General features: G+C 40.6%; 1 protein-coding gene and 1 non-coding gene across 2 annotated transcripts in view; one reads left to right on the top strand and one right to left on the bottom strand.

Annotated features, from left to right (window-relative positions):
* Positions 1-27,630, bottom strand: part of GPR176 (G protein-coupled receptor 176) — a 116,979-nt gene that overhangs the window by 41,022 nt on the left and 48,327 nt on the right. The window lies entirely within an intron of this gene.
* On the top strand, positions 26,475-26,581 carry LOC116538819. The gene has a single exon (XR_004263792.1). It is a non-coding gene; the product is annotated as a U6 spliceosomal RNA (small nuclear RNA).

Raw genomic sequence — 27,630 nt, 5'->3', positions numbered from 1 at the left:
TGGAGAATAGATTGGTGGTTGCTAGGGGTTAAGGAGAGGGATAAAGAGAGGGTAGTGTGGAAGGGTAGTAGGTGTGGTTATAAAAGGGCTACAGAGGGCTCCCTATGGTGATGGTAACCTCTGTGTCTTGATCTATCAATGCCAATATCCTGGCTGTGAAATTGTACTACAATAGTGCAACATGTTACCATCAGGTGACATTGGGTTAAGAGTACAGGGAATCTGCATATTATTTCTTACAACTGCACATAAATCTACAGTTAGGTCAAAATAAAATGTTTAATTTAAAAATAAAAAGTCATCCTGTCAGCTGTGGGGAGAATGAATGATTAAAAAAAAAATAGTGGCAAAAGAAAGACCTATTAGGAAAACATGAAGTTATCCAGGCAAGAGATGACCATGCTAGAATGAACATGGTGCAAGTTCAAATAAGGAGAAGTAGATAGACACGGGAAACATTGAGAGACAGAATCAATGATATTTGTTGATGAATTAGCTGTGAAGAGCAAAAGAAAAAGTCAAAAATGACTTTTAGGTTTCTTACTTGAACAACTAGACAGATAATGACATCATTTACTGAGATAAGGACAATTCTGTTCCACAGAAACATTTGAGATTTGAGGCCACTGTTCGATTAGTTTATCCTCTTCTTTAAAATCATTCTAAATTTGGATGTAACTTCATGCTACACATGAAGAGCTTTCAAGGTTTAAAGCAGGCTACATACTTTGAATAAAATCTATGAAGAAAACATAAGCCTAAAAAGTCCAAAACCGAGAAAGTACTGCTGAGTCACAAACTCTGCATGCCATCATTTTTTCAAGAATTTTAATACCAGAGCAAGATGAGACTTCTTACCCTGAAGTTGTAAACAAACTGTCTACTTAAAATATTTTTTTTCCACTCAAACTGATGTTCTCATTTAGGTGTTTTCTTCCTGAGGTCAGACAAGGACGCTTTACCTAGTTAAAGATAATTGAATGACACTAGAAAACTTATTTCCCCTGAGACACATGATGAGGGCCTGGAGCTCAAATGAACATATCCAGGACTCAGTTTTTCCTTTAAGGCAATGCTTGGTTCTCATCCATTCACATCAACTCTTGTTTTCCTCATAAATGTGAGTCAGTGGGCTGCAGCCCCTGGTTGTCATAGCAACTGCAATTTCACATATCAAAATGGTTTTCTCAGAACACAGACTTCAAGCAGCCCTTTTTTTTCCAACCTATATTTTAGCACATGAAGAATTTGGTGCCATTTCCAGTCATCTCTTTTGTCTGAGATATGTTTCATTTAGATAATGTCACAGTGACTGAAAGACCAAGACCAAAAAAAGATTTCCAGCTTTGTCCCTTAATTAGACCTTTGATTATAAGTGCTTCCTTGGGCGCTAACGGCTCCTGAACAGTCTGCTTTTGGCATTGTGCCCCAGGGATGTCGTAAGGCTGCGTAATCAGATTCAGCCCACAAGGCAACAATAATCTACTGAAATATCCTGAAGGAAAGGTCCTACATATCCCTTTCTCTCATGTTCTTCTTCTGGTATACTGTTTCCTGCTGGCTCAGAAAAGAAAAAAGAATGATGAATTTTCTCAATTGTAATATTATGAGAAATAGGGAAAAAATCATGAAGGCAATGGTTTGTTTTCTGAGGAGTTTCCAAATGGCCTTAGAGTGCACCTATACTACCACTCCCCCATCTCATCCATGGCAAACACTGAAAATCTACAACAGCCCTCTTTCCCTCTGAGCCCAGTATAAGACCTCAGAATCTTACACAACACAACATTCCAGACAAGGTCCATCTGCCACTGGGGACTAGAATCTTAGCTAATGTTTCAAAATGTCAAGTTCAGCACTCTGTTTAACTGTAGGAGTCAAAAAGCAATCCTTACACAAGAGCTAAGATTTTGCAAAACAATCTGAAAACTCATCTGGATAACTCACTTGCAAAGTGAACTAGTCCACACCTATCAACTCAGGCAGTTAAATTATGATGTTAATGCAAAGTCATAGAGGAATCCCAGATGGGTCTCTTAGCCTTTCTCTCTTGCCCAAACACTGACTATATTCTTAGCCTAACCAGCTATGCCACAAGTATACACTATATCAGACATTTTTAAGTGTCAGATTTTAAAAGTATGTCTGTATATCAGCTCAAAGCTGTTATTACTAATGAAAAAGCAATTTAGAGTACTCATTTAAATGTAAGCCCATTATGAACACAGTTTGTCTTACTTACTACTATATCCACAATGTCTTGAGCAACATTTGGCATATAATAAAAGGTACTCAAAAAGTACTCGTGACCCTCACATCCATGAGGATAACTACTATTAAAGAATACACAAACAAAATAACAAGAAAGGATGTGGAGAAATTGGAGCTCTTGTGCACTCTTGATGATAATGTAAAATAGTGTCACTGCTATGGAAAACAGTATGGAGGTTCCTCAAAAAATTAAAAAATAGAACCACCATATGATCCAGCAATCTAATTTCTGGGTACATATACAAAAAGAGCTGAAATCTGAATCTTGAAGAGATATTTGCACACTCATGGTCACTGCTGCATTATTCATAATAGCCAAGAGGTAGAAGCAACTAAATGTCCATCAACAGATGAATGAATTTAAAAAACATGATACATATAGTAGAATATTATTCAGCCTTAAGAAGAAAAGAAATTCTGACATATACAACATAGATAAACGAGGACATTATACCAAGTGAAATCAGCCAGTCACAAAAAAAACAAATACCAGGCCGGGCGTGGTGGCTCACGCCTATAATCCCAGAACTTTGAGAGGCTAAGGCGGGCAGATCATGAGGTCAAGAGAAAAAGACCATCCTAGCCAACATGGTGAAACCCCGTCTCTACTAAAAATATAAAAAATTAGCTGGGCGTGGCGGTACACGCCTGTAGTCCCAGCTACTTGGGAGGCTGAGGGAGGAGAATCGCTTGAACCCAGGGGGTGGAGGTTGCAGTGAGCCAAGATCGCGCTCCAGCCTGGGCAACAAGAGCAAAACTCCATCTCAAATAGTAAAATTTATAGAGACAGAAAGTAGATTGGTGGTGTCCAGGAGCTGGGAGGAGGAGGAAAAGAGAAGTTGCTGTTTAATGGATGTAGAGTTGCAGTTTTGCAAGATGAAAAGTTCTGGAGATTAGTTGTACAACAATGTGCATACAGTTAACACTACTGAACTATACACTTGAAATGGTTAAGATGGTGGGTAAGATGGTAACTTTTATGTATATTTTAATACAATTTTTTACAAAATACCTGTTAAATCAATGAACAGAAAGATTTCTTTCTCCTCTAGAGTAGTGGCTCTCAATCAGAAGTGATTTTGTCCCCCAGAGAACATTTGGCAATGTAAAGAGACATTTTTGGTTGTCATACCTGGGAGAGGGAGTGCTGCTGGCATCTAGTAGATAGAGGCCAGGAATGTTATTATATCCTACAAAGCACAAGATATCCCCCAACAACAAAAAATTATCTGGTTCCACGTCAATAGTGTCGGGTTGATAAATCCTGCTCAAGAGCTTTCTGTTCAATAAGAGTATCCATATAAAATGCATAGCTCAGGGCCTTAAAAATGTTAGCCTTATATTTATCACCATCATAATAATTATTATTTAACTCTAGGCTAAGACTGAGAAGTTTTTATTTCCTTAACTTGCATTTGACACAATAAACATCGTTCCACATTTGCCATCAGGAAAGGATTGAAGGAAAGGGGGCAAGTATCTATAATATATTCACATGTCTGATGCTTCTGACTAGCTGCTTCTGACTAACCCAGTCTCTGAGCACTGCCCAGAGCAAGACTTTCCCGAGTTGCTCAGGAAAGCAGACAATAAGGATCCCCAGACAAGGTTTTCCCAAGGCAATCAGGACCTATGATGTAAACTCTGGCCCAAAAGAAAATCTCAGATGTCTTCTTGAATTGGAGATCATTCTAGTGTCTCCTTCCGAAGATTAGGCCATTTGTTTGAGGTATGAATCAGTTCCTTTAGATAAGCATATAACCAAGATGGTGTCCAGGGCCTCTCTAATACTATATTATAAGGAGTGGAAATTTCCTTGTACCCCTTACTTTTTTTTTTTTTTTTTTAAGAGCTAGCTGTCAGGCGCAGTAGCTCATGTCTGTAATCCCAGCACTTTAGGAGGCCGAGGCACACCAATCACTAGGTCAGGAGTATGAGCCCAGCCTGACCAACATGGAGAAACCCCATCTCTACTAAAAATACAAAAAATTAGCCGGGCATGGTGGTGCATGCCTATAATCCCAGCTACTCGGGAGGCTGAGGCAGGAGAATTGCTTGAACCCTGGAGGTGGAGGCTGCAGTGAGCCGAGATCTCGCCATGGCACTCCAGCCTGGATAACAAAAGTGAAACTCCATCTCAACAAAAAAAGCAATAAATTGTTTTGCAGCTGGAGGCATGGGCAAGGGGGGTCCCTACCTGGTGGGTCGGCTGAGGGCTAGGGCTGAGCCTCAGGTCTGTCTCCTGTTCCCTGTGCTCCCCTGCACAGGCGCCTCCCTCCTAGGCTCTGAGAGTCTCGGGAGGAGCAGGCTGGGAGGGGCTTCTGTAGCTGTTCACTTAGGCAAGACATCAGAGGACTCCACCAGCTTCCCATCACTAGTCTCAATCTTATTTACAGCCATGGCCCTGGTGGTGCTGTTGCAGCTGATGGAGCTAGAGCCCGTGCCAGAGCCAAAGCTGGAGCCCAGGCTGTAGCTGAGGCCGGGGCTTGTGAGGCCCCAATAGGCGGAGCTCGGACTACCTGCACGGCCGCTGGTGGTCTTCATATGGATTCTCATGTTCTGCATCCCAGACTCCAGTTGGCTCTCCTCAACCTCCAGCAGCTTCCTGTAGGTGGCAATCTCAATGTCCATGGCTAGCTTGACATTCATCAGCTCCTGGTACTCACGCAGCTGCCGCGCCATGTCCTGCTTGGCCCGCTGCAGGGTAGCCTCCAGCTCAGACAGCTTGGCGTTGGCATCCTTAAGGGCCAGCACCCCACGCTGCTTGGCATCTACAATTGTGGTCTCCAGGGAAGCCCTCTGGACTTTGAAGCCCTCAATCTCAGCCTGGAGCCAGCTGATGTTCCGGTTCATCTCGGAGATCTCAGCCTTTTCAAGCCGCAGGTCATCCCTGTGCATCCCAGCCTATGTCTGCGGTTCCTCACACTTGATCCGGTAGATGCTCTCCACCTCAGCCCGGCTGCAGTTGGAAATCTCCTTGTACCGCACCTTGACCTCAGTGATGATACTGTCCATGTCCAGGGAGCGGCTGTTATCCATAGACAGCACCACAGACATGTCCGAGATCTCTGACTACAACTCCCAGGTCTCCTCTTCATGCAGCTGCCTGAGGAAGTTGATCTCGTCAGTCAGCCCTTCCAGGTGAGACTCCAGCTCAACCTTGTTCATGTAAGCTTCATCTGCATCCTTCTTGAGGAGGACAAATTCATTCTCCATCTCTGTACGTTTATTGATCTCATCTTCATACTTGTACTTGACGTCCTCCACCAGCCCCTGCATGTTGCCAAGTGCCGCCTCCAGCTTCAGCTTCTCCTGGCCCAGAGTCTCCAGCTGCTGCCTAAGGTTTTTCATGTAGTTCTCAAATATGTTGTCCATGTTGCTCCGAGCCATTTTCTGCTGCTGCAGGAGGCTCCACTTAGTCTTCAGCATCTTGTTCTGCTGCTCCAGGAACCACACCTTGTTGATGAAGGAGGCAAACTTGTTGTTGAGGGTCCTGATCTGTTCCTTCTCCTGGGTACGCACGGCCTGGAAGTTGGGGTCCATCTCCAGGTTAAAGGGGCTCAGCAGGCTCTGGTTGACCATGACGGCACTGATGCCTCCCATGCCACTGGCCCCACCATAGCCTGTACCCAAGCCACCCCAGAAGCTGCTGCTGCCCACTCGAGAGAAGCTCGAGGAGCTGATACAGACACCAGGCATACCTGTATAGGAGCGGCTGCTGAAGGCGGGGCCAGAGGTGGATACCTTATAGGACTTCTGGGTCACCCTGATGGACATGGTGGAGGCAGGAGTGGAGGCAGGCGGGCTAAACCAGGTGGAGATTCGAGAAGGAGCTGAGAAGCTGCTTCTTTGAACACCTTACTTTTATGGTGTAGAAAACCCCAAAGTATTACCTAAGACTTCTGTGAATCACATCCCATGAATTTAGGATCTCAGGGTCTGCAGTCATTTGTGCTCACTCTATCTTGTTCCCTGACATAGTCTTAGTTTCTCTTTACTGATCTCCCTTAAAACAAAATAAAACAATACCAAAAAACTAGCCACACCAAGAGTTCTGTAATTTGACGTGACTTCTCTGAAATCTTAGTAGGGAGCATAGAAATCAGTCACACAGAGGAAGTCTCCTGTCGTGGTCATTCCCCCTTCTCTTCCCTTGGTTCCCCTCCTACTCAGAAGTAAATCAAGCCAGGCACAGTGGCTTATACCTGTAATCCTAACACCGTGGGAGCCTGAGGTGGGAGAATCACTTGAGGCCAAGAGTTCAAGACCAGCATGGGAAACATAGTAAGACATCCTCCCACCGCACCCCTAGTCTCTAAAAAAATAATAATAATAATTAGCCAGGTGTGGTGGTACATACCCGTGATCCCAGCTACTTGGGAGGCTGAGGTGGGAGAATCACCTAAGCCAAGGAGTTCAAGGCTGCAGTGAGCTATGATCATGCCACTGCACTCCAACCAGGGCAACAGAATGAGACCCTGTCTCAAAAAAAAAAAAAAAGTAATTCATTCCCCTCCTTGGAAACCTTGAAACTTGTCCCAAAGGGTGTTACTATGCCAACTCATCAAATAACTCTCTTAACAAAGATGGGTCTTTCTCCAGAAGGAATTTTCATAGTATCTCCTAAGAGAATACCATTTTTCCATGTATTACAAAGACAAAGTACATCACCAATGATACTTTAAAACCCTTCCACCAAAAATATGCATGAAGAACCTTCCAATAAAGAAGCCACATTCCCCATTTTACTCTTCCCCCAATGTGTGTCCTAACTATAGTGAAGGTGTGAGGAATTCAGATAAGCCCTGGGCCTCTTTCTTGTCAATTCACAGCCCAACTAAAATTCTACACTATGTTTAGGAGTAATTATAGAGATTAGAGGTTATGTGTTTCTCAAGGGTCCCCTGCCCCTAGTATACAGAGGTGTGATTTCAGTTCCACCAAGACACCTGTGTGACCTGTGTGAAGGGCGTGAGTGCCATGAAAGGGTAGCACCTGTGGGAAGAGTGGAGCCTCTGGTGAGCACAGCAGCAGGAGCTTTGGTTCTGGCAAGCAGCTGTGGCAGAAAATCTGGCATCCAAGCTCCGGCATTATAAAGACCACTAGAAGAGTGTGGCCGGGGATTTTCTGGGCTGCACTGCCCTTGGATGAATTGTTTCTGTTTAGTAACTAAGGCGAGTTCTGCAGCCATCTCTAAGATTCTGTGAGTTGCAAAATATCCTCTAATAAAATAACCATCAGCTGAGCAAAGTGAATTCTGCTGTTTGCAACCAAAAACTCTAATCAAATAATAAAGACAGTTAAGTTTGGGGAGGAGGTACCTGGATTCTCCAGGAAATTAATGGCAATAACACAGTAACACTTACTAAACTTACTAAGATTCCAGTGCTATGTTCTAGCTACCTTACATATATAAATTCATTTTAAACCTCATAACAACCATAAGAGTAGTTATCATTATTCATTGCATTTTAAAGATGCCGAAGCAAATCCAGAAAAATACATCACTTGACCAGTATCACCTAGCTGGTAAGTGAAAGAGACAAGATTCAAACCCAGACAATTTGATTCCAGAACCATGCTCATAACCATTGCAATATGCTACCTCTGTTGTCAACATCTGGATATGGAGGGATGCCCAATCTAAAGGGTCTGAAATTAAAGTTCCTTAAGACATGCTGTGCAAGCCAAACAAAGCACCTTCCCTGACAATCCTATCTAAAATAGCCACACACCTTTACCCTATGCTGCTTTGTTTTCTTCAGAGCACTCACTACTTTCTTCAGTTATGTAATTTATTTGCTTACTGTCTATCCCTCATACAAATACAATCTTTAGATGCTATATTAGTTATCTATTGCTGCATAACAAATTACACCAAAACTTGGCAGCTTCAAACAACAAATATGTATAATGGCGGAGTCAGGCATACAAGAGTAGCTGGGCTGGTGGTCTGGCTTGGGGTCTCTCCGGAGGCTATGGGCAAGCTGTGGGGCAGGGCTGCAGTCATCTGAAGGGGCTGGAGAATGCTCTGTTCACCCACATGTCAAGATGCCTCAGTTACTGCCAGATGAACCTCTTCACAGGGCTGTCTAAAGACATGGCAGCTGACTTCTCCCAGAGAGACTGATCAAAGAAAAGGCAAGATAATAATGCCACAATGTCTTTTTAAGACCTAGTCTCCAAGTCACATACTGCCTGATTCTATTTATTAGAGGTGGGTCACTAAATCTAATTACATTCAATGGGATGGATACAGTGGGGATGGGGGGATTGGAAGCCATCTTGAAGACTGGCTACCAAGCATGGACTTTCACTTCTTCATTGTTATATCTGCAATACCTAGTATACAGCAGGTGTTTCAAATGTATTTATTGAGTTTGCAGAAGGTTCCAGTACACAGTAGGCATTCAATATATATTTATTGGTTGAGTTTGGGGAAGATTCCAGTGCACACCTGGCACTCCATGTGTGTTTACTGGTTGAGTTTGGGGAAGATTCCAGTGCACAGTATGCATTCCATATATATTGACCGGTTGAGTTTGGGGAGGCTGTCTGTCTGTATATAGTTCACATAGATGTGAATTAAGCAACATATGCAAGTAAACAAAGCCATGATGTGTATGAGATCATCCAGAAAAAGGTAGGATAAAAAGGGGCAGTGGACAGAATCTTGATGAATGTCAAAGTCCATGAATGTTCCGAGAGGAAATTTAGGTTAGCTTCCGGTTCTAGCAGCAGGGTAAACTCAGCCCAACTCTTACTTCCCCCTGCCCCTACTACAAACACACACAAACAACACATTAAGAAATAATACTGAACCACTGAGCCTGAAAGAAAAAAAAGTGAGTCTTAAAAAGGAAACTTGGCTGGGCACAGTGGCTCACACCTGCAATCCCAGCACTTTGGGAGGTCAAGTTTGGCAGACTGCTTGAGCCCAGAAGTTAGAGACCAGCCTGGGGAATACAGCAAAACCCCATCTCTATAAAAAATACAAAAATTAGTGGGGTTTGGTGGTGCACATCTGTACTGCCAGCTACTTGGAAAGATGAGGCAGGAGAATCACTTGAGCCAGGGAGGCCCAGGCCACAGTGAGCCATGATTGCACCACTGCACACCAGCCTGGCTGACAAGGCAAGACAATGTCTGAAAAAGAAAAAAAAAAAAAAAAAAGGACATTCTGAGCCAGTACTGAAATCTCCAGCTCTACAGAGGACATAAGAACTAGGGGCCTCTGTAGAGCTGGAGGTTTTCATGCTCATGTGGAGGAAAGACAAATGTGGGAGCTGGAGCTGGAAATGAGATACCTGGATGAGGCTACGACCTGCACAAGGTTGACCAATGTGAAAAGGAGACTAGAAAAACTGTGCTTACTGGCAGGAAAAAGAAGAAAGCAAGAAGACAGAAGGTCTGGGTGGAAGAAAAAATTCTTCTGTTAGAAATAAAACCCAATATTGTACCAGGCATAATATAGGAATCCCAAATTAAGAAATTAAATATAAAATTTGGTCCTGAATTAGTGGAATCCCTGAGGCTTTGGCAGAAATGAATACAAAATTGCTCTAAGAAACATTGCAACTCACAATGCACTAAATTCCTACAGGGAAAAAAAATACCATTTACGGGGTAGGCACAGCAGCTCATGCCTATAATTTCAACATTATGGGAGGCCAAGAAGAGAGGATCACCTGAGGCCAGCAATTTGAGACCAGCCTGGGCAACATGATGAGACTTTATTTTCACAAATCAAAAAATCAGGTGGGTGTGATTGTGCACACATGTCAGCGCAGCTACTTTGGAAGCTAAGGAGGGAGGATCACTGGAGCCCAGGAGGACAAGGCTGCAGTGAGCGGTGATCATGCCATTGTACTCCAGTTTGGGTGACAGGGTGAGACCTTGTCTCAAAAAAGAAAAAAAAAAAGATGGCTAACTCACGATTAAAAATAAAATAAAATAATATTTTTTTCAGATGAAGTGTTGCTCTGTTGCCCAGGTTGGAGTGCAGTGGTGTAATCTTAGCTCGCTGCAGCCTCCACCTCTCAGGTTCAAGAGATTCTCCTGCCTCAGACACCTGGGATTACAGATGCACGCCACCATGCCCAGCTAATTTTTATATTTTTAGTAGAGACAGGATTTCACCATGTTGACCAGGCTGATCTCGAATTCCTGACCTCAGGTGATTTGCCGACCTTGGCCTCCCAAAGTGCTGGGATTACAGGTGTGAGCCAGCATACCTGGCCACAAAATACAAATTTTGTAAGAAACCGAATCACCATGAGAATCAGCAGACACAAGAAATGTGAAAACTGGCACCGAAAAACTAGAATTTAAAAAAATATTTTAAAAGATTATAAAATGAGTACGTTTAAAATGGTCAAAGATATTTAAGAAGAAATAGAATCATAATATAGGAATGAACACAGAAAAAAGGTATATCTGAGGAAAAAGTAACATGTATGTATATATGTTATACGTATATCCAGAATATATAAAGAATCCCTAACACAACAACAAAAATAACCTGATTAAAAAATAGGAAAATGACTTGCGTAGACATTTCCCCAAAGAAGATATACAAATGGCCAACAAGCACATAAAAAAATGTCCAACATCACTAATCATCAGAGAAATGCAAATCAAAACCACAATGAGATATCACCTCATGTCCATTAGGATGGCCACTGTAGGAAAAAAAAATAATAACAAAGTATTGGCAAGGATGCAGAGAAATTGGAACCTTTGTGCACTTTTGATGGGAATGTAAAAGGGTACAAGCGGCTATGGAAAACAGCGTGAAGATTTCTCAAAAAAGTAAAAGTAGAGCTACCGTATGATCTAGCAATTCCACAACATGGATCAACCTGGAAGATATTATACCAAGTAAAATCGACCAGTTACACAAAGACAAATACTGGATGATCTCACTTTTTGGAGGTACCTAAAGTAGTCAAATTGGTAGAGACAGAAAGTAAATTGGTGGTTAACAGGGGCTGGGGCGAGGTAGAAAAGTGGAGTTGTTTAATGGGCGTAGAGTTTCAGTTTTGCAAGACGACGAGTTCTAGAGACTGGCTATACAACAATGTGCACATAATTAACACTACTGAACGACACACAAAAATGGTTAAGATAGTAAATATGTGGCATTTTTTTTTTGCCGCAATAAAAAAGGCTTAAATCCAAAAAAAAGCCATTGTTACTTCTTCAAATTACAGAAATCATTAAAACTGAACACAGACCACTTGTATTAATCCCTTGACCCTCATATTTCAAGCTAATAATCTACTGAAAACAATACTAGAGTAACAAAAATGTCTGTCTATATGAATGAATTAACAATGGCATGAATACATGCTTTTCATTAGTGGATGAGAGGTTGGGCAATGCAAAGAATGTAGACAGAAGATTTTTAAATAAATGCTTCAAGTCCTGGCAAAGGCAGGGGTTCAGGCTGATGAGCTTCACGCTATCCTTAGCCAGAAACAGCTTCTCCAGTACACTCCTCCCCTGCCCAGGGCACTGGAAATGCATACCCTTTGTGCATTCTCCCTGTCTCCTGTAAATGAGAACAGAAGCAAGGCTAACTGCTTCCAATTTCCAGGGGACTCCAACGGGCAGAATTCTTGCATCATACACAGTGTCAATGGCAAATATTCCCAATCATGTATTTTTTTCCTCCAAATTCTACTCCCTCTGTTAGCTGTAATTTTAGTGTTTGTTGAGAAAATGCCTTAGTTTATAATCATTTTTAAGTCATTGACTCTACATCCTGTGATTGGTTAAATCAGGGAAATAAAAGCGACCTGAAGGCTCATAACACAGGCTTAACCTAGTATGGATAGGAGAAGCTAACTTAGACCTGCTCACGGATGAGGGTTTTAGGTGGACACTACTGCAAGTTGTGAAGAGCCTGATTGGCTTTGCTCTTCTGTGAGTACTTACATTCTGGTTTTTATAACTTTCCCAATACTGACATCCCACCCAAAAATGAAACGTAAGTTCCATTCTCAGTTAATAAGGTGCTGGGCACCTTGGAATGCCCACTAACTGGCTCCACCTGGGAAGGTGGTACCAGGTGGAAACACTAAAAGAATTAGCATCAATTACTCTGAAGAAAAGAAATACTCCTAAGGGAAGTTCTGAGATAGTCCTGACTGTAAGCCCTCTGTTCATACTCGAAAAAATCCCTGAAATGTCCTAAGAGTCCAATGTCTCAGCAAACTGATTGACTAAACAAGCTAGCTGGAAAGCCTCCAAACACCCTGCTTTTCTAAGAGAAAAAATCCACACAATGTGATAGCTAGCAAAGTTTATCAACCATGACATACCACAACCATGGCAGATCTTTTTAGGAACCACTTATAATATGAAGAGTGTCTGAAATAATTTAATTATAAAACTATATTTTAGTGCCAACATGCCTAAGAAATTGTATCTTTAACCTGGCTTTGCAAGAGAAATCTTTCTTTTTTATTCAGGATTTATGACAATCTCCATTTAATATTCTGCACCCTTTAAGAGTGACATAAATGGTGTGCCCAGCAGGAAATCTGACATCAGTTCACATCAAAGAGACATCAGTTAGCTGCCAGCTGGAGAGTTTCTAGTATTTCAATTTGAAATTTCTCATCAAAATGTTACAGGTGTGTTTCACAAAGGAAGCAGTAGCTGCATAGCAAATCTTTAGATGACTCTTCAGGGTCTTTAGAATCAATGTTGAATTATCAGCCCAAATGAATCCTGTGCCTTTTAACAAGATGACACACTCAAGTACCATGGCTGAGTCTCTCTCTGTTCTAGGTCATTGTGTAGGAGCCTTTTCTCCTCCCGGTGCCCTTAGAAACTGCCACTCTAATAGCTGCCTGACTAGAACTGCTGCCTCTCTTGGCTTAGTCCCCATTTCTGGCCTTGCCTCTGCCCTTGGAGTGAGAATTCACTTCTCCTGGTTCCACTCTCAGTGTTTGGTTGTTTAAACTTAAATTTTTACTGGTACAATCTAAAAAAAGAATTGGTCAAAATTTTATGTCTTATTCTGAGCAGTAAGGTACAGGGAACAGAAAAAGAAAAATGTGCATTACAAGTAATTTTGCTAAAAATGTAAAAAGCTTAAGCTTACCTATAAGAATATATGGTAAGAACTTTTAAACATGATATCCTACCTGATGAAATAAGTGATGATATTCTCCCCATCAGGAAAAGCAGGCCTTTTGATGCATTTATTGGCATATGAGCTGGTTCATGTAAATAAAAACTACAGAGGTGAAAGTCATACAGATTCTAAGAATCCTTTCCAAAAGTCAGTGGACCACTACAATTAGTTGCAGGTCACACATTTGCAACAATTCTATAAATATAGTCATGTGCCAAATAAACATGTTTCGGTCAATGACAAACTGCATATACAATGGTGGTCCCGTAAGATTATAACAGAGCTAAAAAAATATCTATCACCTAGTGGTCTAGTGACATCACAGCCATCTTAAAGTCATAACACAATGCATTATTCATGTGTTTGTGGTGCTGGTGTGAACAAACCTGCACTGCCATTCATACAGAAGTACAGCACATACAATTATGCACAGCACATGCAATTATGCACAGTACATAATACTTGTTAACAAAAATAAGCTACTATGTTACTTTCTGCTTGTGTATTTACCATATTATACCTTTAATCTTTAGAGTGTTATCTGTTCTATTTATTAAAAAAAAGTTAACTCTAAAATAACCTCAGGCAGGTTCTATAGGAAGTATTCCAGAAGAAGGCATTATTATCTTGGAGATGACAGCTCCATGCCTGTTACTGCCCCTGAAGACCTTCCTATGGGACAAGATGTGGTGGTAGAAGAGAGTGATATTGATGATCCTGATTCTGTGTAGGCCTAGCTAATGTGTATGTTTATGTCTTCGTTTTTAACAAAAAGTTTAAAAGTTTAAAAAAAATTTTTTAATAGAAAAAAGCTTATAGAATAATAATATAAAGAAAAAATTTGTACACCTATACAATGTGTTTTAAGCTACGTTTAATAACAAAGAGTCCAAAAGCTTTAAAAATTTAAAGTTTATAATGTTAAAAAGCCACAGTAAGCTAAGGTTAATATATTAATTTATCATTAAAAGAAAGAAAATTTAAAAAATAAATGTAGTGTAGCCTAGATATACAGTGTTTATAAAGTCTATAGTAGTGTAATGTCCTAGGCCTTCACACTCAACAACTCACCCAGAGAAATTTCCAGCCCTGCAAGCACCATTCATGTACCCTATACAAATGTACCATTTTTATTCTTTTATACTGTACTTTTACTCTACCTTTTTTATGTTTAGTTATGTTTAGATACACAAATACTTAACCATTGTATAACAATCTAGCCTAGGTATGTAGCAGGCCATAGCCATCTAGGTTTTGTAAGTACACTCTATGGTGTTACACCCTAATGACACATTTCTCAAAATGTATCCCCATCGTTAAGCAAAGCATGACTAAGTATTGAATATAAGGCTTGTATATTACTGAGTGTAAGACTGCCAGTGCAGTCTGGTGTTGAGAATATGGGCTCACATCATAGTTTAAATATTCTTTCCCTTGAATAATTTTTGAACTCTCAGAAAATAAGCAGGTATGCAAAACAACCCCTGAAAAAGTATGATAAATATGTGACTCTATGTCACGTAGGGTGATTTCCTACCAGGTGCTGCCTGATTTGATCCCTCCTTCTTACCACTTCATACCCAGACACCCTACTCCTGATCAGCAATGATCAGAAGACCAGCAATGAAATAAGGCTTAGATGAACTAATAAATGTTTGTTTCACCTATTCTTTTTTTAAGGTTGAAACTTTAACAAATCATTAAACTCTGACCACATCCAAAAGGCTGTATCAGAATAGAAAACCCAGAAATAAAGCCACACATTTACAGCCAACCGATCTTTGAAAAAAACTGAAAAGAATATACACTGAGGAAATGACACCCTTTTCAACAAATGGTGCTGGGAAAACTGGATTGGCAAATGCAGAAGAATAAAACTGAACCCTCATCTCTCGCCATATACAAAACTTAGCTCAAGATGGATTAGAGACTTAAACAAGGCCTAAAAACCATAAAAACACTAGAAGAAAACCTAGGAAATGGGAATAGATTGTGTGGACAAAAAATTTAAAAAAGGAAACCTAGGAAAAACTCTTCTGGACATTGATCTAGACAAAGAATTCATGACTAAGACCTCAAAAGTACAGCAACAAAAACAAAAATAGACAAATTCAACTAAAAAAGCTTCTGCACAGCAAAACAAATAATCCACAGAATGAACAGACAATGTGCAGAATGGGAAAAAATATTTGCAAACTATGCATCTGACAGGGGGCTAATATTCAGAATTTGCAAGGAAATCAAAGAACTCAACAAAAAAAATCCTAATAACACCATTAAAGAGTGACCAACAAACATGAATAGACATTTTTCAAAAGAAGACATATAAATGGTCATCAGGTATGTGAAAAAAACAGCTCAACATCTCTAATCATCAGAGAAATGCAAATTAAGACCACAATAAGATATCACCTTACACCAGTCAGAATAGTTACTACCAAAAAGAAAAAAATAATAATAAATGTTGGCAAGGATGTAGAGAAAAGAAAATTCTTATACACTATTGATGCAAATTTAAATGAGTGCAATCTCTATGGAAAAAATATGAAACTTTCTCAAAGAATTAAAAATAGAACTATCATTCGATCCATCAATCCCATGACTAGCTGGCTATCTAAAGGAAAAGAGATTCTTAAATCAAAAAGATACTTGTACCCATAAGTTTATCACAGCACTATCCACAATAGCAAAGATATGGAATCAACCTAAGTATCCATCAACAGATAATCGAATAAAGAAAATGTGACCTATATACACAATGGTATACTATTCAACCATAAAATACAATGAAATCATGTCTTTTGCAGCAACATGGATGGAACTGGAGATCATTATCTTAAGTGAAAGGAGTCAGACACAAAATGACAAATACCCTATATTCTTCTTTGTAAGTGGGAGTTTAATAATGTGTGCACATGGAGGTAGAGCATGGAATGACAGAAAATGGAGACCCAGAAGGGTGAGGAGGTGGAAGGAAGATGATGATGAAAAATTATTTATGGGTACAGTCTACATTATTTGGATTACGGATACCCTAAAAGCCCTGACTTCCCTACTATGTGATCTATACATATAACAAAATTACAATTGTACCCCATAAATTTATACCAAAAAAGGACTATACCAAAGTGCCATCTGCCACCAATTGCTTTAAACCCTATGGAAAAAATATCTAAAAAATTTACATATGCATTGTCAATATCTAACAAAATTACATGTATATTTTTCCTTTGACCCAGCAATTCCACTTTCATGAATCCATCCATAAGATACACTTTCACAAATAAAAAACAATATATGAAATAGTTATTCATTGTAGCATTAGTTGTAGTTATGAAAGACTGGAAACAAAACAGATGTCCACCAAGAAGGGAACCAGTTAAATAAATTATGTACACACAATAGAGTTCTATGAACCATAAAAAGGGATAAGCAAATCTCTGAGTAGATATGAAAGGATTTTTCCAAGATATATTATCGTTAAGTGAAAAAGAAAAGTGTAGAAAAGAATATATGGTATGCTACTTTTTGCATAAGGGTGGAAAATAAGAATGTATATGCTACATATATTTGTTTAATTTTGCAAAAGAAATACCAGAAAGATAAATGAAAAATGTATAGAAAATGGATATCTATAAGGGGTGGGGCGTATGCTATGGAAAGGACAGGGTGGGTTTTTCTAATTACCCCTCTTAATATACTTCTCCATTTTGAACAAGCTAAATGTTTAACATATTTAATAAATAACATTAAAATGAGGAAAAACAAACTCTATGATTGAACAAAACAGAAACAAGTAAATGTAATTGTGTCTCAAATTAGCAATGTAAGCATCGGGGCCAGGCACAGTGGCTCACACCTATAATTCCAGTACTTTGGGAGGCTGAGGTGGGTAGATCACAAGGTCAAAAGATTGAGACCACCCTGGCCAACATGGTGAAACCCCGTCTCTACTAAAAGTACAAAAATTAGCTGGGCATGGTGGCACACGCCTGTAGTCGCAGCTACTTGGGAGGCTGAGGCAGAAGAATTGCTTGAACCTGGGAGGCAGAGGTTGCAGTGAGCTGAGATTGCACCACTGCACTCCAGCCTGGGTAACAGAGCAAAACTCCGTCTCAAAAAAAAAAAAAAAAAAAAAGTAAGCATCATGCCAAACACCTATGTAACAAACCTGCACGTGTATCCCTGAATCTAAAATAAAAGTTGGATTTTTTAAATGTACTATTTTAAATAATACCATTAATGTGCAAAGAAATAAATCACTGAAACATACGAGGAAGGTGGACAGTCCAGAAGTCAGATTGTAAAGCATAGAAAGCGGGAGCAGGGTGGAGTGAGTACTGGTACCTGTGTTCTTAAACCAAGGGAACAGAAGGGAGCAGCAGGATCAGGCAAGGGACACAGAGAAGGAAATGATAGAAATCTGAGGTGTGGGCAGGTGCCCAGAGAGGAGAAAAAGAATTAATACAAGGTATAATCAACACATGGAACAGAGTCATGAGGAGTCCAGAATCCAAGTGAAAGATTAATTTTAGGAAGATGGTTCTTACTCTGAGAGTAGAGAGGAAGGTGGCAGGTGATGTCCTGAGATGAAGCTATAAAGTGTAGAATGAATTTACAGGTGTTCATGCTGGCTGATGACCAGCAGTCCCATAATACATGGGCTGCATGTCTAGTGGAGCCAAGGCCAACTGACTCTACCACCACCATGCTGTCGGGTTTAAGGATTCTGCTAGAGGGTGCAATGGGACCACAGAAAGGGGGTACTGTACTCATGCTGGGGCTCAGATTCCAAATGTGAAGGATGAGAATGAGTTAGTCAGAGAAGGAGAGGAGAGGAGACAGCAGACACACAGACAGGGACATCTGGAAATGCACAGCTGGCCAGGAAATGCCAAAGTCATGTCTGACAGGAGGGGAGGTGAGGGGCAAGCCAGCTGGGAAACACCTCAGAGGACCCAGGGTTTGAATCTCACCCTGGAGACTACTCAGGGCCAAGGGAGGATTTTAGGCAGCTATGTGAAATCAGCAGATATGGGGTGAGGAGGACTTTAGAATGACTGGAAGAGCAAGACACAAGAGGGACAGAAATCTAGTTAGTACCTCTCCACGAGAGGTGAGCAAACAGTGGAGAAAGGGCAGATCCTGGAGGCATATTTATGAGGTCAAACTGACAGGAGAGAAAAGAAGAAAAGAGTGAAGTGAGGAGTGGACACAAGGCTAAGGCAGAATGGGGCCCAGAACATCCCCACCACTATCTAGACTGCTCAGGACTGTCTATGATGAGTGATGTGAACTACAGCATCTGTGCTCAAGTACTTTGGAATAGGAGACAGTTTGGGTGGCTCAAGGGAAAGATTTAACATGAGCTTTGAAGTCTCTTCCATTCTTTATATTATTACCTGATCCAACCAAAGCCTAAGCCATGATGCTACCCATTGAGACAATAAAGTAGAGAACTGGGATGGGGCTGGAAGGACCTTCTACCATCAGTATGAGATAGCTAAGTGCAAAGGGCACCAGGAATGAATGAATTGAGTTTTACACTGGTGCAAGGAAAAAGCAGGAGCAGGAAGCTAGCAGCAGAACAAAAGTGTGGGATCACAGACAGCCACCCACCAATGAGTTTCTCCAGGCTCTTGGAGTATTTGCCACTTTATTTTTTTCTGAGATGGAGTCTTGCTATGTTGCCAGGCTGGAGCACAGTGGCGCGATCTCGGCTCACTGCAACCCCAGCCTCCCGGGTTCAAGTGATCCTTCTGCCTCAGCCTCCCGAGTAGCTGGGACTACAGGTGCGTGCCACCACGCCTGGCTAATTTTTGTATTTTTAGTAGAGACGGGGTTTCACCATGTTGGCCAGGGTGGTCTCAATCTCTTGACCTCGTGATCTGCCCACCTCGGCCTCCCAAAGTGCTGGGATTACAGGAGTGAGCACCACGCCCAGCCAGTTGCCACTTTTTTTTTGACAAATGTGACTGATGGTCAGAAGCAATGTGATGGGTGATGTGATCAGAATACAGGCTGCAGAGTGATTTTTCTCAACAGACAGTCCACAAGCCAGCCTAAGAACAAACAAGCAGGGCCCCCACACTGACTGTGAATATCAGAGAGCTTCTAAATGAAGGCAGGGCAGAAGGGGGATCTTCTAATTTTAGTAAGATGTACAAATGAGATACAAAGCAGGAATTAGCAACTTGCACACGTCTTCCCTGGAACTGGCACATGGCTAACCGTGGAATCTAGGTCAGTCAAAGAGGTCACTCAAAGACAGAACAATGCTCTATGCATACAGTCGCTTTTAAAACTACTTTTCCAACAGTCTTGTTGTGGGTTTTTTTACTGACTTTTAGGAGCGCTCAGGATAAAGGCTTTATTTAAGACCGACATTTTTAATTAGTTCTAACGTTAGCCCACTAACCCAATGGTTGTAGCGAAATGTGGGGCATAGATCAAAATCTTAGTAACTATAAGCTTGCCAGTCCTTGTGCAGGGGCTGCCTGGACAGTGTTATGTCCATACGAAGGGGCAAGAGCCAGGCCAGGGTCTGGCCTCTGCAAATACTTGAAATTCACCTGAACGACCTGTCCAGTAAGGTAACAGGTCTGGCTTCATGAAAGAGTCTGAGGTCACCAGAAATGGGAAATAGGCTTGCTAGTGAAGTAAGAATTCCTCTAAATACAGCCTGGGCAACAAGAGCGAAACTCTGTCTCAAAAAATAATAATAATAATAATAATTCCCCCAAATAAGTACTTAGTCCTACGGAACACTTTCTGAGATATCGAAGTCTCCAAAAGCACTGTTTATACACTCCCCTCTGCATTCTGTTCAAGTGGCAGTACTGTCCTTCATCCCCGCAGCTGTTTATTTTTTAGAAAAAAAAGAACTCTGTGGTGAGCTTTTTTGCTATTTTAGGGTCCATCATTTTACTTTAAAAAGGACTCTATCAAGGGTATTTTAGAAAATAGTTAGGTTTGGTGAAATAAAAGTACTCTGTATCTTTTCCTCCATCAAATTATTTTAAAGTAAGGCAGAGATTCTTGGATCTGGAGTCCCAGACATAGCAGTTGAAGCCACAAGAGGCAGCGGCAAGCTGCTCACGACATGCCGCCAAGCTGTGGAGAAGAAACAGCTTTGTCACGATGCCGACCTCAGGCAGGTGTCTCAGTTCCCAGAGGTGCAGCCCTGAGCCATCAATCCTCCCAGACAGGAGCCACGTGTCACAAGCTATTTATGAAGCACAGATATGTGGCGAAACTGTCCTTCTCCATTCCTTATTATTTTTCTTCTCTCTTCTCCTCATCTTCATTTCCTCATTTTTTGTTCCCATTTTAATCCCTTCATTCTTTTATTGTTTCTTTCAATTATTTTTGATTATTTTATTATTCATTTTGAACTCTTGTTCAAAGGTCTACTGCCTCTCTGCAATAGCATAATATTAATCCTTTATCCCAATCACATTTGATCCTTAGAAATATTCCCCATCTTGTTTGATCTCTTCCAACTTTATCCCCAAATCTTAGTAACCATCAGCTTGCCAGTCCTTGTGCAATATATTTTTTTAAACATAGACATCATAGATGTGGGATAATGGTGTTCCATTAGTATATCTAGAAGCATAAACAGTTTTTAAGAGGTATATTCATTTCTTAGGACTGCTAAGAAACAAGTTACCACAAATTTCGTGGCTTAAAACAATGCACAATGCTCATTTATTCTCTTACAGTTCTGGAGGCCAGAAGTCCAAAATTGGTTTCATTGAGTTAAAATCAATGAGTTTCATTGAGTTAAACTCATCAGCAGAGCCAGTTCCTTTGGCAGCTCTAGGGGAGAATCTGCTTCCTAGCTGTTCTGCTTCTGAAGGCTGCTCATGATCCCTTCCTCGTGTCATTCCAACCTCTGGCCTCCACCGTCTCAGCTCCTCCTTCTGTATGTAGTCAAATCTCCCTGTAGCTCACTCTCACAAGAAAATTTTTGATAACATTTAAGGCCCACCCAGATAATCCAGGAAAATCTCCCCATCTCAAGATCCTTTATTTGATCACATCTGCAAGATCCCTTTTGCCATATAATGTAATAGCTACAGGTTCCAGGAATTAGAACATGGTTATCTTGGGGGCCTACTACAGAGGGGCCACAGCAACTCCATCCATTTCTATTCCCTTCAAGAGAGCAGCAAAAGGGAATGACCTCGCTTAAAGGATAACCATGAATCTCCTCCTATTGGAAGAAAACAATCAATTCTAGTACTTTATTGATAACATATGATTTGTGATCTCTTACAACCTATCTCTACTTATCAGTGTGTCATAACACTAACACCAGAAAACTAACAAAATGGAGAGCTGGTGTGGGAGGAATAATGCTAAATTGACCATCCAGATTCCCAACTCCTGGTCTACATACTCTGGATAATCCTCTCCCCTTGAGGATGGGTGAGGCCTGCGAATATGATGGTATGTCACTCTCTTGATCGCACTGCATAACATGTGAAACTCTTGTCAGAGCCCACTGACTGAGATTCTCCTGCTGACTTTGAAGTGAGGTGCCATACTGTAAGAGGGCCCTGTCACTATGAACTGAGGAAGGGTTTCTAGGTGCTTAGAGTCCCAGGTACTAGCCAGCAAGAAAATGAGGACCCCATTCTAGAACTGCAAGAAAACGAATTCTGCCAACAACTTCAATGGGCTTGGAAGAGGACCTCAGCTAAGATAGCCTCAGATGAGATCACAGCCCCCAGTGACACCTTCACTTCAGCCTGGTGAGACCTGGAGCAGAGGACCCAGCTTACCCATGACAGAATCCTGGATCAAAGAAACTGAGATAATAAATTTGTGTTGTTTTAAGTCACTAAGTGTTAAGCAAAATAGAAAACTAATACAGTTGGCAAGCACAGAATTTGAATAGGGAATTACAATGACAGACTTTGGGAGGGTCAATAAACTATCTGAAATTATATGAAAATTTTAGAGTACATCTGCATTTAACTAAGGAATGGGTTCATAACTTGCATCATATCCTCAACATACGAGAGGCCAAAAAAAGATGAAGAACACCAAACTGGGAGTCTAATGAAGCAAAATACAATCTTTTGAGGTCCTAATCTGACATGATATCAAAGAGTAAGAAAGTTCCATAAAGAAAAAGTAGGGACTAATAAATCTTTCTTTGTTAATATCCTTCCATCTCTTATCACACAGGGGAAGGTAGAGAGTGAAGATGTAGGAGTACATTTCCTTGCAAAGTATTTCTGTAGAAATATAGTACTTCCTCCCTTCCTCAGGGCAAGATTCACTGCCTTTAACAGAACTAATACACAACAGACAGGGCTCACCACATGCTAAAGTTGCCTTCCTTGATTATCACCTTGACCTCATCCTCATGGCCCCTTTCCTAACACTCTGCTGTAGTTTCTCACCGCTCTATGGCTAAAGGCTTCAAAATCCTTTTCCAAGCTTCCCTCAATGAACTAAGTCCTCACTCTTCATCTCAAGAGTATCTGCGCAAACATTTCCATCCATGCAGGTGACCAATGATTGATGGAGTGATATCTTTCTATTACTTGATTTCCTAGCAATCAAAAAAGTCAACCTGCCTGGGAATCTAACCAATCAGGATTTTAATTCAAAGCACATACATTCATCTAATGTCAATACCATGCTATGTACTGATCCCTACTGAAAGCTAACATGGAAAGACATTCATAAATAAATTCTGAAATAGCAAATTAGATTGGTTTTTAATCGGAAAAGGGTAATGAGGCCAATTTTATCCAATTCAGCATTTATTTTCTAAGCACTTACAAATATGCAACCCACTGAGTTAGGCTCTATAGACAATACAAAGATGATTTCTAAAACAACTTCCTTACATTCCCAAAGTTAAAATATGCTTGTGGCAGTAGCATGAAAATAACTCAGTAACTCTTTTAACTCTTTTAAGGCAGGAAGAAAGAAGTTGTATAACAGAAATACAAACAACATTGTAGGAGAAAAGAAGAGGTATGAAGTCTGACATGGTGGGCCTTGAAGAATGAATAGGTGAGAGCATTTGGGATGTCCATTCCAAACTGAAGCAGCATGAAGTCAAAGGTAGAGAGAAAGCTAAACATACACGATGTGTGCACAGAGGGAGTATGTCAAGGAGGAGTACAGGCTGACAACTGGATACAACAGGACATGAGGCTGGACACAACAGGACAGCCCTTGCAGGATGGGACCCAATTGTAAGAGATCAAAATAGACCAACTTTATCCTATGGGTAATGAGATACCAGGAAAGGATTTCATTGTGTTGTTGTTGCTGCTGCTACTGTATGTGTATTAAGGCATTCTTGCAGTGCTGTAAAGAAATATCTTAGACTGGGTAATTTACAAGAAAAGAGGTTTAATTGGCTCACAGTTCTGCAGGCTGAACAGGAAGCATAATGTCAGCATCTGCTGGGGATGCAGGCACATCACATGATGAAAGCAGAAGCAAGAGAGAGTCGGGAGGGAGGTGCCACACATACCTTTAAATGACCAGATATCGTAAGGACTCACTCATTTATTGCAAAGCTAGCACCAACCCATGAGGGATCTGCCCCCATGGTGGGGACAAATATCCAAAATCCATGTGTGTGTGTGTGTGTGTGTGTCTGTGTGTGTGTGTGTGTGTGTGTATAAAATCATGAGAGTAATAGAATACAAACAGTGATTTAAGAAAATACCTTTGGTAGCAGTAGGAGAAACCACTTGTAGAAGCTAAAGATCAGAGAAATGAAAAACAGTGAAGAGTCCATTAGAATAATACACATCCTGATAGCTAACATGTTTTTTTGTTTGTTTGTTTTTTGTTTTTTTTGAGACAAAGTCTCACTCTGTCACCCAGGCTAGAGGGCAGTGGTGCAATCTAGGCTCATTCCAACCTCTGCCTCCCGGGTACAAGTTGATTCTCCTGCCTCAGCCTCCCGAGTAGCTGGGACTACAGGCACATGCCACTACGCCAGGCTAATTTTTTGTATTTTTAGTAGAGACAGGGTTTCACTGAGTTAGCCAGGATGGTCTTGATCTCCTGACCTCGTGATCCACCTGCCTCGGCCTCCCAAAGTGCTGGGATTACAGGCATGAGTTACCATGCCCAGCCAGCTAACAGGTATTAAACACTAATCACTATAATTGTATTGTCTTATTTGATCTTCAAGACAACCTCACAAAGCAGGTACTATGATTAACCTCATTTTCTGCCTAAGAAAACAGAGGCTTTGAAAAGTTAAGCAGCTCTCACAAAGTCATAAAGCTAGTGGGTAGAAGGAACAGGTTCTTAAATTAAGTTTGAATCCAAAGCCCAAATTTTTACTACACTGTTTCTCAAGTAACAAGGTCTGAACTAGAGCAGAGGCAGGTGATAATGGGAAACATTTCAGGAGCAGAATCAATTTGGGAATGAAGAAGAGGAAGAGAGAGAAATCAAATATAACTGAAAGATTTCTTGCCGAGCTGTGTGCAGGTGGGAACATCACAGGCCAAGATGACAGCACAGAACTGAAAATTCCATCACTGGCTGCAGCAAATGAAAAGCTACTAAATTTGTGAATTTCATGGGTGACCTCAGCTCATACACTAGCACCTCATTCTATGAGAATTTAACCAGCTAGGGGCTAGTTTTTCTTATTAATATATATTCAATAGAAGCTGAAGTAGCTTCCTAGTAGACCAACCAAGTGGGAGGCACTGACACCTACCTATGGGCACCCTGCACCTTCACCATCACCACAAGCCAGCCTCCATGATTGCCAACGGGTCATCTACTTTTCATCTTATTATATTCTTGTCCCCTTTTGGCCTTTCTATTCATTAACTACATCTTTATTACCAAGCAGAGAAGCACAAAGTCAGATGGTGAAATTCGAACTGATAAAAATCTGCCCGTTAAGTGTTTCTGATTAAATATTTTCAAGGGCAGGTATCAAAACTGCTGTGCAAAAAGGAAATCTATGAAATCAACTAGCTATGCTTTCCCCAAAACCTAACATCATGAAGAACTCAAAATTTATTATATAAAGGTTAGGTATCAAGAAGCTGCCTGTAAGTCTCAAGTGACTTATTTTAAGTCTGTAGTCTCTATATGAGTTTCCACCAAATAGGTGGGTGACACTTGAGAGCTTCAACACCAGTCATTTTCCTCTTCTTTTCATTGATCTTCCTTAGATTTGCACATCTTTTCCCAAAATTGACCTGTAGTGTGGTAAGTAACAACACCCTCAATAGTGACTCCACAAGAGTTGACAACCCCTCAGGGGTTATGTCAGATGTTTACCAATGACAACTCACATGGATGATCTGCTGATTTGAACAGTCATAAAGCCTGTGATATCATCCATTTTCACCATACCAAACCTTCTCCTAAATTAATATTATCCTAATTGGCATGCTTTTTTTATATTGACAGAGCTTTATGGAGTAACAAATTCCAAAGTTCTTCCATCTCCTCAATCACATTTCTTTCATCTTGCTATGTATTGTTAGCTGCATTGGGACAGTAGTTTACATGTGTTACATGGTCTGCAGTTTGTCATTCAGAAGCATTCAGGTGTCAAGTGATTCTTCTCTTGTATACTTAGGGAAGTCATCATTGTTGCTTCACCTTTTAACATCTTTACTTTCTTAAAAGTCAGTAAGACTTGGAAAAATAGAACGTTTCTTATTAGCATCACTTTCCATACACCTTACATGAGGCCAGTAGTGTCATAAAACCCCTTAAAAATTAACCGCAATTCGGGCCGGGTGCAGTGGCTCACACCAGTAATCCCAGCACTTTGGAAGGCTGAGGCAGGTGAATCACCTGAGGTCAGGGGTTTGAGACCAGCCTGACCAACATGGAGAAACCCCACCTCTACTAAAAATACAAAATTAGCTAGGCGTGGTGGTGCAAGCCTATAATCCCAGTTACTTGGGAGGCTGAGGCAGGAGAATCACTTGAACCTGGGAGGCGGAAGTTACAGTGAGCTGAGATCGCGCCATTGCACTCCAGTCTGGGCAACAAGAGCGAAACTCCGTCTCAAAAAAAAAAAAAATTTATGGTGCTTGCTTCGGCAGCACATATACCAAAATTGGAACGATACAGAGAAGATTAGCATGGCCCCTGTGCAAGGATAACACGCAAATTCGTGAAGTGTTCCATATTTCTTTGTAATATAAAAAAAGAAAAAAAAATTATGAGTCTACCATAGACTAACAAAATGGAGTCCAGTACATAACCAATACTGCCATCTGTTGGTGCCAGGCAGTGTTGACTCTCTTTTGTTTGGTATAATGGCTTTCTTTGTTTCTACCTGTCAAAGTTAATAGTTTCAAAATTCCTATATATGGGAGCCACTATCTCACTTTTCACTTTTTGAGCCTGATAAAAGCAAAAGCAACCGTTTCTGAAAATGTCTTAGATTATCATGACAACACAAATTTGAATTTCTATCGTTTCTTTGACTACAAAGGTAGTCATAATTTATTTGATAAGGTGTCTTCAGAGAATTATTTGTCTTTGCAGAATCGATGCTAGATGGACAATATTTTCATATCAGTCTTTAAGCTGACATTTTAAAGCATTCCTGGAGAACTGCATATGTTCTCACACACAAGCAAGTTGACTCATTTGTAAATATTGAACTTTTCAATGCTATCTATTTCTAGACAATAGACAGTATTAGGAAGCCCACTGGACCAACAGTCAGTAAACATATTCTTATCCAATTTGCCACTCAGTTCCTTGAGCTTGGTCAAATGCTGACTCGTAATTTCTTCGTGTAGGACATGGGATTTTAATGCCAACCCTTCTCACCTAATGGGTACAAATAAGATAACATATGTGAAAATGTTTTAAAACTATGAAAAGCGAATAAGATAACATGAGAAAATGTTTTAAAACTATGAAGTATGATAAAAATTTAAAATACTCTCTTTATCATCTTGCTTAACTCAAAGAAGTTTCTTCCACATACAGAAACTACCACCTGTCATCATCTGAGTTATTTGGTGTGTATTTTGTGCAGATAGTTGGGAATCTATTCTATATTCCTCGCAATTTATATATGTATATAATTATACATATATATATAATTATACATATACATATACATATATATGTGTGTATATATATGTGTATATATATATACACACACACACACACATATTTAACCTGAGTGCGGTGGCACACACCTGTAGTCCCAGCTACTTCCGAGG

The sequence above is a fragment of the Sapajus apella genome, unplaced genomic scaffold, assembly GCF_009761245.1.
Source record: "Sapajus apella isolate SASKATOON/1434 unplaced genomic scaffold, GSC_monkey_1.0 scaffold122, whole genome shotgun sequence".
In the NCBI taxonomy this organism is placed as follows: Eukaryota; Metazoa; Chordata; class Mammalia; order Primates; family Cebidae; genus Sapajus; species Sapajus apella.
Note: the sequence above shows the minus strand (reverse complement) of the source record. Positions and strands in the feature narration are given on the sequence as shown.